This window comes from Siniperca chuatsi, linkage group LG18 (genome assembly GCF_020085105.1).
Source record: "Siniperca chuatsi isolate FFG_IHB_CAS linkage group LG18, ASM2008510v1, whole genome shotgun sequence".
NCBI lineage: Eukaryota > Metazoa > Chordata > Actinopteri > Centrarchiformes > Sinipercidae > Siniperca > Siniperca chuatsi.
In genome coordinates this window covers 6691029-6708587 of record NC_058059.1, presented here as the reverse complement: position 1 = coordinate 6708587, position 17559 = coordinate 6691029, and the positions used below count along the sequence as shown (strand labels likewise).

The following is a 17559-nucleotide window of genomic DNA, read 5'->3' as shown; positions in this document are numbered from 1 at the left end:
CAGTCTGTTAGGAAGGCTGTTCCAAGGAGCTGATAGGCTCACCTTAAAGGTGTGATGCTATCCTCAGACATGTCACCTCATCCAAAAAAAGCAACCTTTTCACTGTCTGGGAGTGCCTTTTCAGATAGAAAACAAGTGAGAAAACCCAGGGTTATTTTTGAGTTATTTGTTCTCTGCCTCTCCTTTGATCACACATTTCTTTCTTGTGTAAATTACAAACAAACTAAAGTCCTCATGGAATAGAACAACAGTGGCAATAGTGATGGAAGAATAGTGAGTGGGAGGGAAGGTTATGTGTTTACTATGACCTCATGGGCAATATTCTTTATATCATTTGACATAATACTAAATAAATAGAGTGGTGTGAAAATTGTTTTTAATTCATATATAAATCACATTTGCAGACAACATGAGATTGCCACCCAAAACGTGGAGACATCCAGCATATGAGGCAACTATATATTGTCTTCCAATATATGTTATGATGTTGTTCCGTTGGTACATACTAATAAAAGTGAATGTTACACTTATTAGCTTATAGAGGAAAGCTGAATGATGAATAAACAATACATAAAACCTACAGTAAAACATGATGGAAATATTCATGTGCGACAATATTTTCATGCACAGGATCAACTACATATTTGACAAAGACAAGTTTGCTGTACTCTGCAGAGGAATACCAACCCTTGTGCCTTTAAAGTTGTAATGGCAATGACCTCAAACATGCAGGACTGTTTGAAGTCCAAGAAACAGCAAGCAGTACTGCCTCGGAGGCCTTCCCTCCATAGTCAGCTAACACCCTCTCTCTCTTACTCTCTTATATCATGTTGTGTAATTCAGAACATACTTGAAAGATTATTGAATGAGAATCTGAAAATATGGGCGAGATTCATAAAGACAGATGCCATCTAGTTTGCTGCGAGTCCTTACCATCCAATAGATCAGTGAACAGAGAAATTTTTACATTCTTTACCATGAAATTCTGTTTGCACTGATGACCTTACCCTCACTCATTAACAAGATACTCTATACTTGAACTCCTTCACTTGGGGCAGCAAGTCAACCCACTGTTTTCTAGCACAGTACCATGAACTTTAAGATCCCTCATCTTAACTGCTTCACACTTGGCAACCCTTAGCAGGCCTGCTGGAGGTTACAGCCTGATGAGGCCAGCACAACTCATCATCATCATCAAAGAGCAGAGATATAATCCTGAAGTTACCAAACCGGACACAGTAACGCTCCTCCGTCCATGGACATTAAAAACACAACTGGTGACAAGGAAGAAGTTGGCATATCAAGATGTTCGGTAACATGACTTGTACTGTATGTGCTACTTTCAGCAGTTGATAAGAAATAGCTGACTAATCAATTTATGAATATGGACCTCTCTTAATCATCAATGAATTAAAAGGCATGCAAATCCAAAGAAGTCTTTCCAGAACTCCAAGAATATTTTGATATACTGTATAAATTCAAGGATGGATATTCTCAGGAGTTTCTACTATTGATGCATAGTAGAGCCGACCATCAGGCCAAATTCACGACAAGAAAGGTTTTGGTCAGGTAAGTGACCAAGAACTCAATTATCACTCAAACAGAGATTGTGTCTGTTGGAGAGTTGCTCTGCAGAAGTGGGAGAATCTGCAAAAAGGACCACCTTCTCTGCAGCACTTCCATCATTTAGGTCTTTATAGTGAACTGTGTTAAAGAAAGTCAGACATACACAGTAAAAAGATATGAGAGCCCACATGGAGTTTGCCAAATGCAACTCAGTGGTCTTCCAGAGTACAGAGAAAAAGATGATCTATTCAGATGCAACAAAATGTTACGTAACTCCTCTTCATCTGGTGAAAGGCAGATACTGTCCCATCACTACAGATAGATGGATGGTTAGGGCAGCACATGGATCAGTATACTTTTCAGCAGCAGGGACTACGAGACTGGTAGGGACAGAGGGAACAATGAATGTGGCCAAATTCACAGATACATTTGAAAACTGTTCCAAAGCATACAAGCCCAGACAATGCTGGAATGGCTTCTGAAAAAAATCCCTGAACGTCCTTGAGTGGTCTAGCCAAAGCTTGGACTTAAATATGTGATCCTAGTGAGGATCACAGTTGACTGATTTGCCTCATCCAATCTGTGAGGGGAAGTTAACAAGAATGCAATGTTTTCAAAACATGTATCCATTTTAAGACCCCCGGTATCCTTTGCCTCTATGTTGAAGTACTGTACTTTTGTTTATTTGTGCTGTACTAGATGTATGTTAGCCTGGCTTTTAGCTTTTAGCTTTGTAAAACACGCACACCTCAGCCCAATGCTTGCATCGGCTAAATACGGTGTACCACAGTGCTCTGAGGTTTGTCACAGGCTGCAAAGCTCTCACTCACCATTGCACCCTTTATGCCAGAGTTCAGTGGCCTTCTTTGGCCTTGTGCAGACTCACTCACTGGTACATATTTATTTATAAGTCCATCCTTGGGCTGCTCCCCTCTTTCCTTTGTGGGTATATCTCACCTAAAACTAGTAACTATTGTTTGTGCTCAAATGACATCCTCTTACTGTCTGCCCCTAAGGCTTGCACTGAAATGGGCAAACAGGCTTTTATGTTCTCTGCCCCTGCAACCTGGAACCACTTGCAGACAGTTTTGCAGCTAGATAGGCTGATTCCAATTAGAGCATTTAAAAATTTAGGGAAGGGTTTGGAGGCTAATTCAGTTGGAATTTGTAATCGCTTCCTTAGCTAAAACCGTTTCCTTCTGTCTGTCTTCCTATGCATATGATTCTGTGAGTTGATACTGTGTGTTTCGTTTTGTGTGTTTTCAATGTTTGTGTGTATGATGTTTGAAACATTGTGTTGCTGCTATCTTGGCCAGGGCTCCCTTGGAAAAGAGATGTTAAATAAAGGTTTAATAAGAAAGAAATAAATAAATAAAAAATGTTTGTGTCTGTCACTCCCTTTAGTTGGTTACAGAGGCACTGTGGCAGGAAAAGGTACAAGCCAGACATCATGACAGATCAGCAAATCCCAGACCCACTTACTGACTTGAATCAGACACATTTCCTATATAGTCATGTTCAGACAAGGTACTCTGCTTTGATACCTGTCATAGCTCTGCATATCACAGAAAGCAGGGAAGTATGTACGAACTAGAGCAGGAAGGAAAAAAGTGAGGATGAAAAAAAGGAAGAGGAGAAGATTTACAGCAGCAGCCTCTTTACTTTGACATTGTTGTTGCTCTAGCTAACAGGAGCTAACAGGCTCAATCTGGTAGCAGTTGTTAGGCAGGGGGCAGGTGATTGGCTGAAAGTTGAGGGGGCAGTAACACCACCACTGTCATGGAAAGTGACATTATGAAATGACATGGAATGAAAAGTCGAATGAAATGCATGTCAGTCGGAAAAATGCCATCATGAAATAGAACAGACTTTTGAAAAAGAAAATAAGAATGATGAAATAAAATTTCATAATGATGAATTGAGGTTTAAAAATAAAATTATTTCACAAATTATTGATCCATTTATATATTTTACACAATTTATGATTATTTATTTCATATCGTCTTTAATTATTTAATATTGAACACTTCGGGGTTCCAGTGTCCCCCTCACTTTTATATTTTCAGATTCATTCACTCAAAGACCACTAAACCGTGTCCTCCAACTGTTCAACCACAAGCTCTGAGTTGATCAAAATGTTAAAATGCTCATCTGAGTCGTCTTCAGTTTTTACCAGGTACTCAAAGCATTTAAGCTTTACAAGCTGTAGCCAGTGATTTACAAACATACAAGCTACCCTGCCTTCTTGGTGGTGGTTTTTGGGGCTGCATGCAGCTTGTGAGGAAGACTGCAGATACTACTCAGGGCTGAAAAAAGTCCCACAGCGTGTCTGCATTTTTAGGTAAAAAATATAATTTAGCTGTTTTTATTTACAGATAATTCTCCTAAAAATATGCTAGAACTGATCATCAATCAAAGACAGTGCAGTAAAAGACAGTACTCTTTGTGGTAAATAAAACATGTAGTGACTGAGGAAGGTTCCTTGTTGACGTTAGGAAGGGTAGTTTTTTAAAAACATTTTTATATATATATATATAACATTTTTATATAAATCATTTTTGATAGAATATTTCTATAAGTATCTATCAAGGAAATTATAGATAATTATTGGGTTAGTGCATTATAATGCAGCCATTTAACATTATGGAAAGCATGATAACCAATTTAATCATAATTTATCATCACTTATTTATTATCACTCGATGATTAAAAATGTATATAAATGAAGAAAATATACTTATATTGTATATACTTGTTTGTTGAAGAACCTCTGACTTCATTGTGTCTACCCACTTCTGAAACCCAACCTATGCTCTTGTAGTCTATACAGCATTTTATATGTTGCAAATTACAGTCAAAACCATTCATCCAAATGCAATGATGCTACAGTGGATAAAAGGTACACTAGACAGGAGTTTATTTTAATCTTGTATCTTTTTTTAGCTTATATAAATTTTTTGCAAAGGGTAATAAAATATGAAAGATTTTGTGGCAACAACATGCACGCAAGCACTAGTAAAAATTATGTCTCTGACGTCGCCTATGCTTCTTCTATTCCACCCTCCAGCACCAGCCATGCAGGATGAATTTTTCATAAGTCCTGACTAAAGAGCAAGACAGATAAAGTAAATAAATATAAAACTGAGAAAATGTGTACAAACCACTTTTTACTGGTTGGCCAGGCCGATAACATAAATGTGTCAGGCCAACACTGGCTTAGATGTAAGAAAAGACTAGATTTGTTTATTTGACTGAGCTGGTGTTTGTTGCTGAACTGCAGAGAGGGTGATGAATATTAATGGCCGGGTCAGGAGGTTGAGTCTCAGGCCGACGTGGAAAATTGAGTATCGTCAGGTCACAACCTTGTGACCACATGTCAATGCTGTAAAGCCTGACTTGCTTAGTCTTTGTATACTGGCTGTTAAGGAGGTTTGGATGCTGATGCTTAAATTCTGTCAGTCAGACAATGCTCAGACAATAGCTGATCCGTAGGGGAGCTGTCAAATTGTATCATAGTGATTGCTTTATACACCCGAGTTACTAATTTAACTTGCTCTCTTTGGTACTTCTATATTTATTTATTTATTTACTAGTGCAGTGCCCGTTTGGGGCGTGGTCGTTCAGAGCATGTGACTGTTGGGAGCACATACCCGTTCGGAACGGCCCAATTGCTTGGCTTGCGATATTGTTGCTTGCACCGTTGTTGGGAGGCAGGGCCGTTGGGACCATGTGCCCGTTTGGAAAACACGTGCCTGTGGCCGATTGCTTGGTCCCTGCAAGTGCTGCTTGCACCGTTGTCAAGAACCACTCATCGACTTAATGCTCGATACTGCACTCCCTTAGGTACTCGGCAATAGACCTACCAAGTGTGAAGTCGATCGGATAATCGGATATGTAAAGGACAGTCATACACATAGACAGTCATAGACAGTCATAGACAGAGAGAGATTGCTTCCTTTAGAGTTAGATGACGCTGCTACAGCGCCACCTGTTGGCCAAATGGCACCAAATCTGTCATGGTCACATGGTTAGACATAATATCTACACATGTCCACCAAATGTGGTTACAATAGCACAAAGCTTTCAGGAGTTATGACATTTTTTGTAATATAAGCCCTGCCCACAGCATTTGACCAAACTTTGAGGGCCAGCTATAGCAAAACTGTAGGAAATATCAAAAAGACGAAAAAGGAACTTTTTCCATCTTGGTCCAGAGATGTTCTGTACAAAATTTGGTGACAATTTCTCAAAATTTGTAGGAGTGGAGAAAAAAATATTTGGACAAAATTCAAAATGGCAGAAAATCGATTTAGACGCAAATGGGCATGGCTTATATGGATAGTTTCATCTGGACCATTGACTGTATATAATGATTGACAACATGACAGCTCCCCAAAAGTGAAGCCTAAACATCTCGATCGCTCCCTGGCTGTAGTATTTGGTAGGTCATAAGCCCCACCCTCTCATGTTAGCAGATGGGACATGGGCCGAACTAAAAAAAAAAAATCACACATAAAATTTTTCTGATAAGTTAGGTTTTAATTAGTTATTTGATGCTATCAAAAGGGGGTTTCACATCATGACTGTCAGCTGAGCCCTGCTCACAATTGAGTCGGCCGGGTGTATGGGCAGGACCTCGATAACGTGGCTCCGAACCCAATCACTACTGTGCAGACTCTGGCTCCAAATGACGACACCAGCGCAAGATGGCAGCTCCTGTATCTGGGATATTTTGGCTTCATTTTTGTACAGTGGGAGGAAGTGGGGATGCATTGTCCATCTTTATATACAGTCTATGGTCTGGACCCACAGAATCCAGGATAAATTGTGTTTCTGAGACTTAGTTCAAAAGTTACAGGCCAAAACGTATAGAGCCACCATCTGGCCAAATTGCATCAATTGGACACTGCACTCCACTGGGTCCTCAGCAATACACACACCAAGTGCGAAGTCAATCGGATGAACATTTGTCGAGAAAATCGAAGGACAGACAGACATTCCTTTATAGTACACATTTATTACTTGTTGATTGGACAGGGAAAAGCAAGCATTAAACACTTGACATTTTAGCCAGTGTAAAGTGCCTTTGAATATCTTGGAAAAACATTCCATAAATGTATAAAATGTATTACTATTTTACATTTTAGTACAATATAATGGATAAACACCAGAGCTGTCTCAATGTGTCCCAGTAAGCCATACCAGCTTGCCAGGACCCTGGGACTTTCATTGATTGCAGCACTTAATAGTTAGTTATTAATTACACCTGTGGTTCTCTTGCTGTGATGTAAAACTGTCTGCTGTGAAAAAAGTCTGATTAACCTGTTAGTTGAACCCTGTTCTCAGGGCAAGTGTTTTCTTCTTTCGTGTTGTTCTGCCCTCAAGAGACTCGTCAAGCTGCTCTGCCGTGACAACTGTGAAGGATTGAATGGAGGCACAAATCAAAGAAGGCAGCTTGAAACTACAGCTCACATGCTCGACATACTGTCAGTGATACAGGAGAGGGCAGAACTCAAACACAGACACCAGACTTAAGAAGATCATAGTGTCTTTACTGACAAGCATTGAGGTGACAAAGCGGAGTATCAAGTGATATTGACTAACAGAAGTAGATGCTGCAAAGAGGCAGAGTACATGGCTCAACAATCTAGCAACAATATTAAGAGGGGGGGCAGGGTTTAAATGCACTGGCTGATAATGAGATAATGAGGCACACCTGTTAGCAGGTCACAAGGACTGATGAGGTGATGAGCAACAGGTGTGCAGGGCAGGGGAACACACTGAGGATGCCAGGTGGACAGGTGAGGAATAGCTAAATCAGAAGATAATGTAGGCTATATAAGGGGTTTTCAGAGTCTGACACCCCGCCCCCCCAATTGGAGACAACTGCGTAACTCATTTTGCCTGAGAGACGTGTATTCGCGATGTACATCAGAGATATATGATATCATGAATATTATCATGTCTGTGTGTTCAGATTTGACTGAGTTATGACTGTGAGAAGAATGAAGCAAATTGTGGCAATCGAATTTTAAAGTACCTTAACTACCTTTAACCTCATGCCGTATCTTTGCCTCACGTGATGTGTCTGCCTCCGCCTCCACCACCACTTGTAATTTAAACATTTTGCAACTATGAGTAGAGCCTCCATTTTCTTTCTGCATGGCATCAACAGCTAAAATCAAATGTTTTTAGTATGCATAATTTTGTCCCTTTTCCAGTGTACACACTGCATTCTTTAAACCTGCTGAGATTTAGTATGTAGTGTGGATTTGTTATCAATATGGTTATGGATTGTTATCAAAGCTGGGAAAGAGCGAATGTTGTAGGGAAATATGTTGTCAGTGATAACATTCCCTAATTAAGTTGATAAAGGGTTACCTGATCAGGTTGCATTATTTTTCCTTTAATGCGTATTTGCTGCTGCAAACTGGTAGTATATAAATAGAATTATTAGGCTATGGTTTATTAAAGAGCTAATTCAGACCCAATTCAAAACCATAACCTTGCTGTTTAGCTTTATGTTCAGTAGGCCATACGAATAAAAGAGATGTTATTCTATGTGGACCGTGGAAGATATTTTAAATACTACAGAAAAATAAACATGTTTACATAGCATAGACATTCTATTATTATGTGCATAAATTATCATTATAATTACTGTAATATGTTTATAGTACCAGATGATTTTACAGTCACAAATTAAACATGAATTATGTAAAATGTTACCTGATTAAATGTGAAAAGAAGAGTGAATGCATGCACTGGTATACAAAATTGATTTCCATAAGGCATGTTCACTCTTGAAGCTTCTTGAAAAATGTATATAGGATTTTAGACTCATGTCTAATTTCTGCTCTCTCCCTCTCGCTAACAGAGATGTGTCATTGATTTCCACCCACAGAGAGACAGATTCTCAAACACTATTACAACATTCAATTTCTATAGGAGAGAAAGAAAGTACCAAAAGAGACAAATATTTGCCATCTAACGTGCTGAAACATCGATGGTATTTGTCTTTCTTTTCTACTACTTGAATTGGTGCACGCTGGACTGCTGGTGTGATTTCCAATTACGTGAAGCTCTGTGGTGTGGGATTGCTTTCACATTACACGGCAGGACCTGCTGTCATAAAGAGCAGAACTCCATACAGGATGAATAACCAGTGCTCCCTATAGTCCCGTGTTTTATTCAGTAGCATAAATTATTCGCTTAACTGTGACACATCTTTCACAACACATACCCTTGAGAACAAATAACCTAAATTATTTCAAGAAAGTGTTGTTTAATGGATGACCACTTACAAAATGAGACAATACCAGGTATCGTATCAAATTGGCTTTGAATGGCAATGTATTGTATCCTTACAAATGTATCTGTATCATTTTTGGATCAGGTTGTGGATTGTATATATCGTTTCTCTCCCCTCAGATGATTCGATATGCACCCCTGGTAATGAGGTTATGGAGGGAAACCAACAGAATGGAAGAGCAAGTAGAAAATGCCTGTGTAAAGAATGAAGGAGTTTGATTGATGATCATGATGCTTAAATGACTACTTGAGGCTGATGCTCCTTTAAAGTGTTTGATGTTATCACATCCTGGCTCATTTTCACCACCTGAGTGTGTATCATACAAAAACGTCAGAGTCAAACTCCCCAGTGGAGTTGGTTCAGCAGCTAATACTTCAAGACAAACACACAAAATCTCTTACCCTCTATTTGCTCTTTTTCTTTCTTCTCTGTCTGTCTCCTTTGCAGTGACTCATCCATAGACACATATTTTCACAACTCGGGGTGAAACTCACATTTTACACACCTCCACCAGTCACAGCTAACAGCAGACGTGTCAGATTCCGTTTTATTTTCTACACTGAAGCATCTTTTTCAAGTGTGAGAGTTGGTCTGTGCAAGGCGAATACACAGTGTGTTTTCAGAAAATACACACACGTCAGTTAATGATGAAAATGAGAGAAATGATACAATTGAATAAGGAAGCAGTCTTATTTATTTATGGTTCTGTAGTGTATCTCTTATTTATTTGGTTTTAGGATGTAACTGTAGGTTAAGCACATCTTTAGAAGTGTTTATTCTCTATTCAGCTCAGCTTCTGAGCAGTCCCATCTCTGGCAGTCAGACAGCAATGCAGGCAGTTTGCTCATTTGTGCCTTTATCAAGAGAAAAGCCAACAGTGCTGATGTCATCAATGACCAGAAACAAAATGCAAATGTGGTGGAGCCACACCAATAATGACAAAAATAAATTCTGAAAGATTCTAAAAGCTGGCATTAATGTGGCGATTCACAATGAAGAGTCTACTATATACATGGGCTGATTGGTGTGGTGAGTGGAGACTCCATCCATCCATCCCACGTTAGAAAGGCTTTAGTATGCCTGTGCTTTCCGAGCTTGAGGGTTCATTTTGGCCTTGGAAGTAGCAGTTTGAAAATAAATTCCTATCACAGAATGGAGTGTGTTCAGTTGTCATGGAGATGGTCGAGTTGTTGTCATATGTTCGTGTATGGGGGGGGTTGTAATCCATGACTAGCTTCCTTCATCTTTCTCTGGCCGTCCACTGATTTCCTGGTGTTTGTTGGGGTATCTTATAGTATCCTCCGAAAGGGGGCTAAATTGAGGGTGGAATGGCTGCATTTTTGTACCTTTCTGTAAGTAAGGCAATAAAAATAACAATGAAATTACACTGCCTCCCCTTTCTGTTTCCCCTGTGCAAAGTCAATGTACTAATCATCTCCAGTCTTGTGTTCTCAGTAGCAATTACTAATGAGGATAAGTGTTTTAGCTATCTGTGTAACGTTATGCTCTAGATATTTTAGAACATCTTGGGTGTTTGTGATGACAACACCCATCAGACATTTTTTCCATTAGCATTGAAAATAAGAGGCTGATCGTCCTGGTATTGACTTTCACAGCAGACTATAAGACTTGCTCGCTGGCAATGAGTCCTGCAACATGGGGGTAAGAAGATGAAAAGCTCTGGGCTGTTTGGTATTCCTGCAGAGGAATGAAGAATTTAAGTAAATAAATCAAAATAAAATAAAATGAAATCCACCAAGAAGAATCCCTGCAGACCTCTTTGGACAGGTGTTTTCCTCCAGTAAATTTATGGGATGTGGGATGTGTGTGGAGAGTTGCAAATGTGTGTGACGATCTGCCTGTGACTTCAGGTTTTCTTCGCCATGAGCAGAGGCTCACAGGCTCACACTGCCAGGCTGACCCTTTTTACTAAAGAACTTCCGCTGCCACTGGGGAGAAACCAAAACAACAACGGCATTCTGACAGCATAGCTTATATGGACCATATACGGTGAAAAGATGCGTTTCCACATCACCTACAGTGATCAGTCAGTTTCCCAGATTTTATCTTATGTTATTAAATACGCTGAGATACACAAAGATAAATGAAGTGTGACAGTGCTCAATAAATGTTTACTGCACAGCAGGTCACATTGAGCTGGGATCAGTCCAATACTGTACCCTTCATCACAGAACAGAGAACTATGGCTGACCTCACATGACTCGGACCAAATACATCACCACAGAGGACTGTGTGGGATTACTCAGTGAGTGTGTATGTGTGTGTGCATATGCACCTGCATGACGTTGGCTGTGTTTGTGTCTTTGATCCGCTCTTTCACCACACTGATAAAGGCTGAAATTGGGTGGCGTGGTGCGTTGAGGACCGTGAGAAAACACATCTGTGTGTGTGTGTGTCTCTCCTGTGGGCAGCTTATAGGGTATTACTGAGAGTAGTACATGAGTGATTCTGTATCTTGTCTGGCCTCGACTGGTCTCTGCACCTACAGCCACCCTCAGACGACCTTCAGCATATCTCTGTACGGCAGTAGCTTCCCTGGCACAATGACAGAGTCTCGCATGAATCCACAGGGCTAGCACCTCTGGGAAAAACACAAAAGGAGTAAGAGAAAGGGGAAAGGGAGATGGAGGGAAAAAGATAGAGGAAGACAATGGTGAGATTAGACAGGTACAGAAAAAATATGGAGTGGGGAGACAGATATTCACTTCTAGGTATTTTTCACAATAGTGCCACATGTTACAAAATGCCTAAATTGCATTGGTATGGTTGCTTTAAAGTAATAGATCAACATCTTGGGAAATACACGTATTCGCTTGCTTGGTGAGAGTTTGATGAGAAGATTCATACCACTCTTACATCTGTATGCTCAATATTATGCTTGGGTGAGTAGGTGATTAACTTTAAGACTGGAAGCAGGGGGAAAGAGGTAGCCTGTCACTGTCCGGAGGTAAAAACATATGAAAGGCTAGCAAAAATTCAATCAGGAAGACTAGACTTCTGCATGCTTAGGTGTATTAATTCTCATACCATTCTGCCATTCACTCCTCTCACGCATGCCCACTTATATTTCCTGCTGTCATTATCCAGGGCTGTCAAATTGGGACATCAGCTGTTCTATCAGCTGGTCTCATCTATCCAAAAGCACAGTGACACACCTTCATTTTCAACCTGTCATCCTACTACCGTCTGCTTAAACATAATTCGCCTCTCCATCTCCCCTTCACCACCCAGTCTTTGCAGATCCATCAGTTCATCATTCCATCAACCTCTTCCGCCATCGGCCTGAGCAGAGTCATCAGCCACCAGCACCACCAGTGTCTGGACTGTCTGGGATTTATTCTGCCGCTGCTCAGGGCAGACGCCCTCCACCACCAAAATCTCCCCGAAGAGTCTAAGTGCCAAAGACTCACTTAACATCTCGCATCATCTGTTTAAATAAACTCTATCTTTACTTTATTCACTTGTCTCTCCTGATTGAACTGCCTGCTGGCACCTGTAAAACTATCTAATTACACATTATATCTTTGCACAGAGCCTAGAGGACAGGCTAGCTGTTTCCTATTGCTTCCAGACTTTATTCTAAGCTAGGCACCCAGGTTCCCGCCGGCTCTAGGTTGATGGTGGGATCAATCTTCTTATCTCACTTTTGCCATTTGCAACTAAAAACCCACACCAAACTGCAAATAAATGTGTAGTCAATGACAGTCAACACTTGGTTTGTATTTCAGCCACAAATGTCTGCACACAGGGTTGTAAGCCATTATATAGCACAAAAACAAAAATAGATTATATTTGCAAATAGCTGTCAAGGTCAAATCCATATTACTTTTAGATCTACTCCACTATAAACTTGCTCAGCATGAGAATGATAGCGTGTGAGACGATAAAGTAATTGAGTCTTAATCATTCGGCTCGTAGCCTCAAGCTGGCCTTTCAGCATATCACTGATCTCCATTTGGACCTCAATCCACCAGTCAGTCACTCTGCTGCTTGTCACTGATTCTCTGATGGAGGGCCATGTGGGCTACAGGACAAGCTATCATGTTGCTCGGCTTCTAATGAAATAGGGTCAGATGAGTGATGACAGACACATCGAGGAAATGGCTTTGATACCACAATCTCTACTGACAATCAGCCTGCGATCAGTCAGACATTGTTGTCTGTGTGTGTGTGTGTGTGTGTGTGTGTGTGGAGGGGGGGTCTGATTTAGGCTACCTTCGGGGACACATTTCACTCAAGACTAGTTTATTGGGGATGGCTTGTCCAATTTGTGAAAAGCAGATTTTTGGGTCAGTGGTTATGGTTAAGGTAAATCTCCAGGAAATTAATGTAAGTCTATGTAATGTCTCCAAAAATAACATAATTAAATGTGTGTGTGTGTGTGTGAGGGAGAGAGAATGCATACGTCAGGATCGTTAAAGCTAGTCATTTACTACCCTGTCATAAAGGTCACGGAGGTTAACTCAAGTCTTCAAAGGATAATTCCAGTTTATTACAACTTTGGTCCTTTTTTTGTAGTTTTGTCATTCCTATCAGTAATAACGGCATTATATCATGCTCATCAATTCCATTGCTGCTTCTGAGAATGCGATAACATCACTAAAAAGAAGGCTAATGGGGCAACAAACACAAGCAGTCAGATAAATGTACAGGTTTTAAACAAACCCCCAGGTTAGACAAACTTATTTAGAAGAGAAAATTAAGGCAAACTGTAAAATGATTATCCAAACTGTGTTGTAAACATCCATCACAGCTTACAGACTGACTTCCTGGTTGAACTTTGTCACATTGTATTTGCTGATAGTTGTTTGTGCGCATAATTTTCCCATCTGAAAGATTTTTAGTGACATATCTGGAGGACTTACATTCCTAAATTTCTGGATTTTTATACAACCTGTCTGATCGCCAGACTGAACACCTGTTTCTTGCCCCGTTGGACCATTTTTCAGATGGGCAGAGTCTGTAGGATTTTTATTAATCTTGTGATTTGCATTAACTCACACTACACGTGCCCTTTCTGCACGGCCAAAACATATGCTTTCTAGGCTCAAACTGTTTGCTTTGATCGATCAGTAGCTGATCAACATAGGTGCTCATACTGAACAAAACCCCTGATAGTCATATTCAAACAAGATGGCTGCATCCTCAAAAATGTCAATTTCAAAATGACAAAAAAGAGAGACAACTTTACTTTGTGCAATTCTACTTCGAATGGAAATCAAGAAGGAAAAAAAGAATATTGACCTTCAGGTGGCTGGGAAGATGCAGACAATATGGTCAGTTTTATTTCTGTCCCAGCACAGTCTTAGTCGAGACCATGTTGAGGCACAACATATAAAATACTACTCCAAAAATATTAAAACAAGCTCACTACAATTTATAACAGATATTTTGACAGCAGCCATGAGGAAATTGCTCAAACTGCAAGCTGACAAAATTTCGACAAACTTGCCTGAAATCCATCTGATCATCAAATAACCAGATCCTTGATCATGTGGGTAATTAATCAGGTGTTGCGAGCCCCAAGGCAGTACCCCAAACCCCAGGTTTACTGCATGTCAATAATTTTTTGTAATTTAATAAATTGCTATTATGTTTGATATACAATATCAACTAATAACCATAAAATTATTTAGCCAGTTTTGTGGCCATGTCTTGTTGAGGGGCCCTGTGTCAAAAGTTTGTTTGTAAGGGTGGTTAGGGGTCAACAGCAAATATTTTGCTCCCCCCATGGCGACCCCCCTCACATTTAATGTCAAACAACAACCAATCTGGTGGAAATTCAGACTGATTCTAAAATAAGTCAGGGCGACCAATTCGGGGTTAAAATATGCCTTACTTAATTCGTACAGTGTCTGCTCGGAATTAGGGATATTGCCTAGTTCCCAGACCACAGAAATTATTTTGGTGAGTATAATATTATCATAACCGAAAGAAATGATGGAAGAACTATGATATTAAGACACAAGTTGCAAGAAATTGAAATTGTCCTGGAAGAATGAACCCTCCCAACCATTTTCACTCTTACCAATAAATGCTTAGCAGACCTCAGGGGTAGACAAGACTACTGGTCTAGGCAACTTAACGTTTGTAGTTGTAGATATGAGTTAATGTTATCACACTATATCTTGTTTCCCTCCAAGGCAATAGATGGCTGAACACATTTTTTTGTCTTGAGCTAATGAGGTCCCACCAGAGTCAGTGTGATCAACATTAAGACATAAGGCAGCTGCATTACAATGCTCTCTAAGGAGTTATAAGCTCTCCTCTGTCTTCACTTCCTTCCTCTTCTCACTTCAGCTTGCCACTGATACTCCCTCCTCCCTCCCTCTGTTTTTCTTGTGTCCTCCTTTTTTCTGTTAGCTTAATCAGCAAGCCTTGTTTAGCTCCTCTTGTCACTGTTACACTCTGTCTTTGTCATGGGATCCATTTGATGTAGTTAGGCACAATGAGATTCCACTATATCTGGGTCAATTTTCTGTCTGAAGATTAATTTTACATGAACCTATTTCTAGGGCTTCCCAACACACTCGTACACACACGCAAGCACGTGTACAGACACGCAAGCTGCATACACACCTATTCATAACACAACCAATCCGAACCACACGCACACACAAAGAGGACATCAGTATTTTGCTGTTTTACCGTGCAGGCAAAGAACGAGGCGAAAGGCATCATGGTTATTATCCTTCAGGAGCAGAATATTCTGCTGAGAAGGGGGAAGTGGACGATTTGGATGTGGAGATAATTAAATCCTGGCCTGTGAGAGGACTAATGATGAGATTTTCTCAAAGCTGCTCTACCGTATCATTTTCATCTGAACCATGAAAACAGCACTGACTGCGAATCATGCTTGTGCTTTTATTCATCGCTCAGCAGTTCACTCCCTGAGAGGAACTCATCTGAGACCAGGGAGAGTCTTGATGTAACCCGGTATGAACCTGATGCTCTCTCCCAGAGCCACGGATAAAGATGGACCAGCTCGAACCGCCCCACTCAAATCAGACTCCAGGTCTAATTATGTGAGCATATGGCTTGTAGGCACATTTGACAGATTCCTTAAGATTGTGATGCGGTGGGAGGAGGGATGTTGTAAAATTTAGAGTTGGTTCTCATCATCTGCATGTAGTTGGCATTCGGGAACAGGAAAATCAGCAATCTGCATCTTCAAAAAGTATGCAATGATTATACCTTTGGTATTTTATTTTTTACCTTTTGTTATAGAGTCGAGAGGTTGCATTTGCTCAAGTCTCTCTTCTGATTTGTTCCACAAACAAATGATACAAAGGACTTGGTCTTCTGTACAAGATTTACATCTAATGAGAGGAAGTGTTATTTTCAGTTTTTAGCTTTAAAGACATTTTAGTTCAAGGTTTTCCTGCTACCACAAAGCAGCTTATATTTTTTAATGAATAGTTTATGGATTATGTAATTTAAGGAAAGATAAAAAAGACTATTTTCCTTTTAAATTAACCTTATTAGTAGATGAAATCAAACACGCTGACATTTCTTTTAGAACAAGATCCAAAGCCTTTCAGATAGACTGCTCCAAATCTGTTGTCTTTTTGTGGCTCAGTGAAGGATTAGGTTTCTTTTTCCTTTATTTCAGCCACAGGGAATGCCTTGTTGCTATTTCCACACAACATTTTTAGATTGTGCTCAGTTCGGCAATGTGATAGTTCGGGCTATCTTTATCTGGTTACTCAGCGCTATTGATCTGCAGGTTTGCAAGGTATAGAGGCATGGCGAAGGCTGGCTGATCAATACCACAGTATTACATGATTCTTGGGGAAGTTGTGGAAACGTCTTCTGCTTCCCCTACTTCTCCAGCCATTAAAGTACACAAGTCTCACACCAACAGTTTCTGTGGCTGTACAGTTATGGTTTATATGGTATGTAGGTAAACGCTGATGGTTTCTAAAACAAGACAAAGAGTTAACAGCCATGCTATTTGCTTTGTGAGGCTGTGTGGTGCTTTAGCTTTTGCATCAAGTCCCACCCTACTGTGCTGTGATTACTTCATTACTTCGACACGTCCTTGTGAATGAATGCTAGCTGTGAGCACGGCTGTGCCCCTAGGATGATAGAGATCCTAGGTGCTCCCTCACCTGTGACTTATTGCATTTTTTTCTTAGCCGGTCCTTATTATGAAATAGGAAAGATCTGATTAGTTAATTTACCACACTGACACTAATACTTCTGAGGGGCATACGTTACTTATACAGTTCTCTAACCCTTTGTTTTTCTTGATGGCAACACATGGTTCAAGATTGAGTGTAATATGTTCATTGAATAAAGTTATGGCTATGAATACAGGATTTGCTGAAAAGCGAATGTTATATGAACAAGGGGTTAAATTGAGTTGCATCCTCTCTGTAGATATAAGGATTTAAATATATTCATATTTGTATTATTATTACAATATCATCAACGTCAGTAGTGTCACTACTGTTGCTAGCGGGACTTGGGACTTCAACACAAAAACCGGTAGAGCTAGCATCCAGTCACAAGAACGCATCAAAGTAATGAGCTAGCTAATCACAGCACAGCAGGGTGGGATTTGACACAAAAGAGGTGGGGGAAAAATAACGCAGTGCTTTGAGCTTAATGCGTCAGCTTGCTAACAACCCACAATGACAATGCTAACATGCTGATGG

The 17559-nt window shown here is 40.1% G+C and overlaps 1 long non-coding RNA gene across 4 annotated transcripts; it reads left to right on the top strand.

Moving 5' to 3' along the window:
* The first annotated feature begins 9724 nt into the window (after positions 1 to 9724).
* On the top strand, positions 9725 to 12315 carry LOC122866142. Of its 4 annotated transcripts, XR_006375619.1 has the most exons (5): positions 9725 to 10230; positions 10495 to 10540; positions 10750 to 10925; positions 11025 to 11144; positions 12131 to 12315. It is a non-coding gene; the product is annotated as an uncharacterized LOC122866142 (long non-coding RNA). The 4 variants fall into 4 exon arrangements; XR_006375618.1 differs by having other exon boundaries at positions 10495 to 10925; XR_006375617.1 differs by lacking the exon at positions 9725 to 10230 and having other exon boundaries at positions 10353 to 10925; positions 11022 to 11144.
* The last annotated feature ends 5244 nt before the right edge of the window (positions 12316 to 17559 follow it).